The sequence below is a fragment of the Zosterops lateralis genome (assembly GCF_965231275.1).
Source record: "Zosterops lateralis genome assembly, chromosome: 1".
Taxonomy (NCBI): domain Eukaryota; kingdom Metazoa; phylum Chordata; class Aves; order Passeriformes; family Zosteropidae; genus Zosterops; species Zosterops lateralis.
The window spans coordinates 100,043,727-100,050,214 of record NC_139762.1 but is presented as its reverse complement, the minus strand read 5'-3'; positions in this window follow the sequence as shown (position 1 = coordinate 100,050,214).

Here is a 6,488-nt window from a genome sequence, read left to right as displayed (position 1 = left end):
GGCACTTACCTAGGGGCCAGGCAGCATTCTCCATGCTTCATCCAGAATTTGGTTCCTGTTGGCCACAGCTTTGATTAAAGGAATAAAAATACCACTTACCAGTAGCCATTCTGGTGTTGGAATTATAGTTACGCTGTTCCTTCAGCAGAGTTGGATCTGTTCATTGTCTGCACAGGAGATGTGCAAAGAGGATGTCTGAATAATGAAATAAGACTTAAGCCACTATATCAAATTAAAACAGACCACACCTTTTTCCTAGTACCTTACTAGAGCTGCCAGGACTTTATTTTTTTCTTTTATGCTAGTAGGGAAGCTGTGTACAAAAATGTGCTCTCCTTCAGGACTGTATTGCCAAGACTGAAAACATAGAGAAGTCAAAATTGTTGTTCCTCCAGCAGTTTCCATTTTACAGCATGTCAAAGTTAAGTCTTTCATAAAACATCTCCCCAACATTAAGGAGTGCAACAAATCATTCACCAACAGTGGAGGGAAGGAATTTCCATTTTCTTTTAATCCATCCACCAGGCATGACAATAGCACTATAGGATGCCGTATCTAATATGCATGCTGTGTTCATATAGCATAAGAATTAATTCTATTCCAAAGAGGAATAACTGCTGACATTAATTCTGGATTTCTGTGGGGTTTGCTCCTGAAGTTTTAATTTTAAAATGCATAACAATGCTGGGTTTGTAGTTCTGTCCTTTTCATCCCATTATATTTGTACTGTGAATTTTAGAGTAAAATGGACATAAAGTGTGACCTTTCTCATCACAAAATAGGAAGGTGAGTGTTTCACAGCATGAAGAAGCTGAATTCTGTATCTCAGCATACTGGATGTTACTATTTCAATGACCAAAAAAATCGTGTGCAATTTCTCTTGTGTAGAGCTGTGAAGTCTGCATATCAACAAAGGTACCACAGTGCAGCCTGGTAATAAAGCAGCCAGAAAGACCCACTTTATACAGGGTGTGGGAACTGGTCAATGATCAGGACGCTCTTCAACTGCTGTCACTTTTATGCAATTACTGAACTCCATTATATCATACCCTTATAAACAGCATTTATATATTCATCATCCTCTGCACCCTTTTATGCACACTGCTACTTCATGCTGCCTGCTGCACTATGCTTCTTCAGTTACCTATTGGCTTTTAGTTTTACTAAAAGCTAGTACTTTTTTAGTGGATGCTCAGGGTTTTTATAATACAGCCATTAAAACTATTGTTTTCCAATTCACTGAAACAAACTGATTCAAAATTGAGGTCCGAGTCTTCCAGGATGAATTGAATAAATTGGCGGAGTTGTACCTGTTTTCAGGAAAAATAAAATAGCCAACATTTTCTCATGCAGGCAGAATTTTCTATCTGGTCATGGGGAGGGAAAGCCTTCTTTCATTCTTTCATTAGCAATGCCTTTGCAACATGGAACATTAATCAGCTCCAAACAGGAGCGTTTTCCTCCTCCAAGTACTTACTATCAAAATCAGTGCTAATGGATATGTGACAATACAATGTGCAAAAAAATATTATTCATATTCTTCTTACAATCTTATATTTCAATATTAATTTAATGCTGGAAAAATTATATATACATAGATTATAGATTATATAGGTATAGATAGATATAGATATGATAGATAAAAAATGAGTCTGGAATAAGTTTTTTATATACAAATTATTATACAAAGGCTCACAAAAATCATCTTCAAATTTCTCAGTGTTTGTGTCTCCAGCCACCTGTCACAAATCAAATTCAGAATGTTCATCTGTGGAAAGAAAAGCATATATTCAAAGATGTTTTCTAAGAGAAAAGATTTTGCAGACACATTCTTGACACAGAAAGATTATGTTAAGTATTAAAGAGGTCAGTAGGGTAGGGATAAACTTTATCACATTAAGCTGGAAACCTCTTAAAGTGTGAAAGGTCTGTGTCCTTTAGCAGTGCTTTTCTTTTAGCAAAAAATACACAACGATGGTATTCTGATTTAAAGCTATTTGAGAAAGCAAAACTGTATATGCAAGTGCACTGTTGCTGTATGAGTGATGTGGCAAGACCTGGAAATACTGTGACATTGCTGGTCACTTACAGGACCCTGAACTGGATATATTCATGGTGGAAATACTGGTTTATTCTATTATGAAATTAATTCAGGCATTATTAGCCAAGGCTGCTAGACAACATGGAACTCAAATCATCGAATTCCATCACTTTTGTTTGTGCGTTGCAATAGGCACCTCTTTGTCCTCCTGAGAAACACGTGTATTCTCTCTTGCCAGGAGTTGTTTAATGTGGGTCATGTTCAGCAGCACAACCAGATGATGCCACTGACTCCAGTTTGAAGAAAATGGGGCCCAAAACCTCTACTGGCACAAGGGGCCACAGTTCCAGTGATGTTGTGAAGCTCAGGGCACAGCATGACTGTAACTCAGAAAAATTATCAATTGTCTTTGTGGTGAAATACCAAGTCTTCCATGATACAAATACATCCATCAGGTGACACATAGCCAGGATTTCTGGAGACCCCAGGTGATTCTAAAGCCTTGCTTCAGGTGGTCAGCATGCCTCAGGGCCACACTTAACACTTGAGACAACAAATATTTTAAGAACTCTTTGAATGTAAAACACAGTCATTTTTATACACACATGTAGAAATTTAGAAATGTAATGTTGGCTTGTCCCTGCCTTGAACCTGGTGTTTACTATTTGTAAAATGGACAAGATATACAAAGTTAACAGAATATTTGTATTTTACATTCACTTTTCCAACACAGAAATAAATATACAAGGGTTCACCAGTTTTTAATTCACCATTTCCAAAGCTTAGGAGAAAAGCACTTACAGTTCACTGGAGATTTTTTCAGATGCACTCTATCCCTGCACTATTTAATCTATATATACAAGAGCAGTGGGAGGAAGAATTAGTCTTATAAGATGCAACTTGACTTCAAAGGAGATTAATGCTACTTAATTACACCAGCATATCCCCCACTGATTTGCTAAGTCTGTAGTAAATCTGTGCCTAAGTGTACATCTGGAAACGGACAACAAAACATAAAAGTCATTATAATTCATGTAGACCTTCTAATAATTCATATAATTTTTTTTTATCTAAGACATCCTTCTGTAATATTTTATTGGAAGCTAAGAATAATTACTTTAAGAAGTTTTATACAGGCAAGGGAAAGATGGATTTTACAACTAATAACCTACTCTAAATCAAGAAATCAAAGGCCTTATTAACTCATCATATAAGTACACGCAATTTCAAAGAATGCTCTCCACCCACTGATATCAGTTCAGTTTAAGCTCCTCTCCATCATACAGAGCTTTCATCATGAAAGCATATTTTAAAAATGAAAAAATATCCATGTTGCATTCTTATTTATCTTTTGCAATGTTATGCTTTGTCCTTTGGAAACTAGTATTTCATCCTGTACCTCATAAAAGTTTAAGAGTTTCTTGTCATTTTTTAATGAATGCTACAAATCAATGATCCCAGAAACCATTAGACCAATGTGTACGTTAGAAACATTCTCAAGTGAAGCTTTCATTTTTAGGAAGAAATGTACATTAGCAATATTACTGTAGTAATAGCCAAAGAAAAAATGAAAATCTGTGTTGTTTTATGTGTAAATAACTTGCACACTGGACACACCTCTCAGTCCAAACAAGCTCTGTGAGCGCATGAGCTTAAATGAAGTTATTTCTGCTCTGAGTCCACCAGTTCCTGAAGAGAGTGAGTTTGTAAATCCACTTAGGAGGCAGTGTAGTCGAACTTCACACCCAAAAAGGATGTTCAGATAATATAAACAGAAGGTGACTCATGCTAGCCATAGAAGAGTAGAATTTCATTAAAACCTGCAAATTGTTCCCAGTTCCTCCCTTCTCCCCATTGACACAAGTGCAAAACCCAGAGTTTCATTATGGTTATGCCTCCTGTGAATTCCACTTCCCCTTTATGCCTGTAAATCAGGCATCTTATCCTAATAGCCAGCCTCACAAATTCACTGCCAGGACTTTGAGTACACTCCCAGGAGTTTAGCTGGACACATCCAAGGTAAGGTGATTTGATCTGTTTTGAAGAAAGGCCTGGAAAATGCTACAATGAGGCTTCTCCCCTTGGGACCTGCTTAAAAGATGAAACTCTCCTTCTCTAACCAGACACATACAGCCCCATGGAACCTGATGGAGTGAACCTGTAAGTTCAGTGCACTGGAAACTGGCTGATGGCAGTCTGATGCCACTTTTTATTGTCTTTGAAATGTTGTGAACTGGGGACCTTCTTAAGCATTGGGGAAAAGGCAAATGCCACTCCTTGTCTTCAAGGAGGACAAGAAGAAGAGAACAACAGGCCAGGCCACTTCACCTCAGTCCATTCACTTCAGTCCTCACCTGAAACCATTTCAAGATATATTAAGGACAAGGAGATGGCTGGGAATAGTCACCATGGATTTATGAAAGGAGAATCATGCTTGACTGATCCAATGGCCTTCTGTGGTGTGATTTGTGCTTGGGATTGCCCCAACCTGCAAAACCTTGCAGAGAAATAATTAATTGCCAAGCAGAATGTCACAGAATATGTAAGACTGAAAGGTCGGGACTGAATTTTGAAAAAGGATGTAATTTCTATCTGAATCTCATGAAAACATTGGAACATCTTCAACACAAGTGTTGCAAGTACATTTAATCTATCTCTATCCTAAGCTATGGAAATGGCCAGTACTACTGAATTGTGGCTAACATGTTGTTAAATATACTTTCACAGAAGACCCTCTCACCTGCTTATGACAGACAACTGCTCCCCACCATTAAAACAAAAAGGTAGCTGAAATACTGGGAAAGCACATTCCTTTTGTTTAAAGCATGTTATATTGTTTATCTAGTTAAACAATAATTTAAAGTAAGGATATCTTTTTATACATTCATGAAGCTGCTGCTGTAGCATTTTCAGACACCAACCCTGCCACGGTGACAATCCTCAGCCTGATGCTGAGGCAATGAGGAGCCAGTCCTGAATGAAATTGAAAGATGATAAAATATTATTAAAAATATTATTGCAATAAAATAGGTAAGATCCTACATTCCAGTGCTTCCATTCAGTGACATGATACCTTGAAAACAGGAACTTTAAAATGAAAACAAAACCCCAAACCCTCAAACAGAAACAAAATGCTTGATGCCATACCTGAAAACCTGCATATCTAGCTAAGCTGACATGGCTTTTGTTGAAAAGACCAGACATTTCCTCTAGCAGCAAACTATTATCATTGCCACAGTTTCCTTCAAGCAGGATTTTCTCACTTATCATCTTTTCTCATACCAGTAGCAATCCTACTGACAAATTATAGGCCGTTATCTTCCTGTTGGCTTGAAAAAATAAAATAGTTTGTTTTAAACTATATTTCAGTTCTGTGCATCCATCAAGAACAAGAGCTCACGCCTAATACAGAGCCACCTGCTGACAGCCAAGTATATTCACACATTAAGTCTGAAGTATCTCTGTTCCTGGAAAAACAACAGTTTGTTGTTTTTTTGGTGTTTTGTTTTGTTTTGTTTTTTCTCTTTGTCTGTATTAAAGGGCTTTGAGGGGCAGAAGTTAAAAAGCAGATCATTAAAAACAAGCATAACTATGCAGAAGCCCTGTTGAATTTTTAAGCATTTGTAAATCCACACAGGTTTGAGAGATGTTTATTTCTGCTTAGACCTGTATGAAAAAATGAGTGAGGTGCATACACAAGACAATTCTGTCTCTATTTATTTCCCTCTCAGAGCTGTAGGGAAGCAGTCTGCCAAAACCTGATGCAATTATTGATCCAGCAGCATTTGATCCCTTTCTGTTCCAGTCATCCTGAAGTGTCTCTGGTGGCTGCATCAGGCTCTCTTGACATCCCTCACCACCTTGCAGCTCAGGAACTGTGGAGCTGTAATTTGCCCTAAATCGAGTCCTTCCCAGACACAAAAAAAACCCTTTCCTGGAGACTGACTCAGCCAGCCTGGCTTGCCAACAGAGGGCAGCTCTAGGCTGGGATAGGTTTCTGTTCCCAGGCACCCGGATCCACTCATCTATGATGCCTCCTGGATGCACATTGCCACACTGGAGTTCCCCCATCCGTCCCAGCCGGCCAGAGAGTGAGACAGGCCGACCCTACACCTTTGGCATTGCTGATGTGCTGCAATATGGAAATACAAGAGGAACCCTTTAAAGCCTTGCCCTACATCTCCTCGAGCTCTGAGAGAGGAATGAATTTCTGATGATGCATCTCTTTGGTTGAGGCTTGCCATGCAACACACGGTCACTGCACACTTAGAACGCTTCTGCTCTTTTAAGAGAACGTGTGTCAGGAGGAAAAGACTAAACACAATATCTGAGACAGAAAGGGTTCATTATAAGGGATCATGGGTCTACACGTACCCACTGTAAGAAGCAAAATGCATATTTGGCACTGATAGGGAAAGCCAGCATCACAGAAAGGCATGTGCCATGC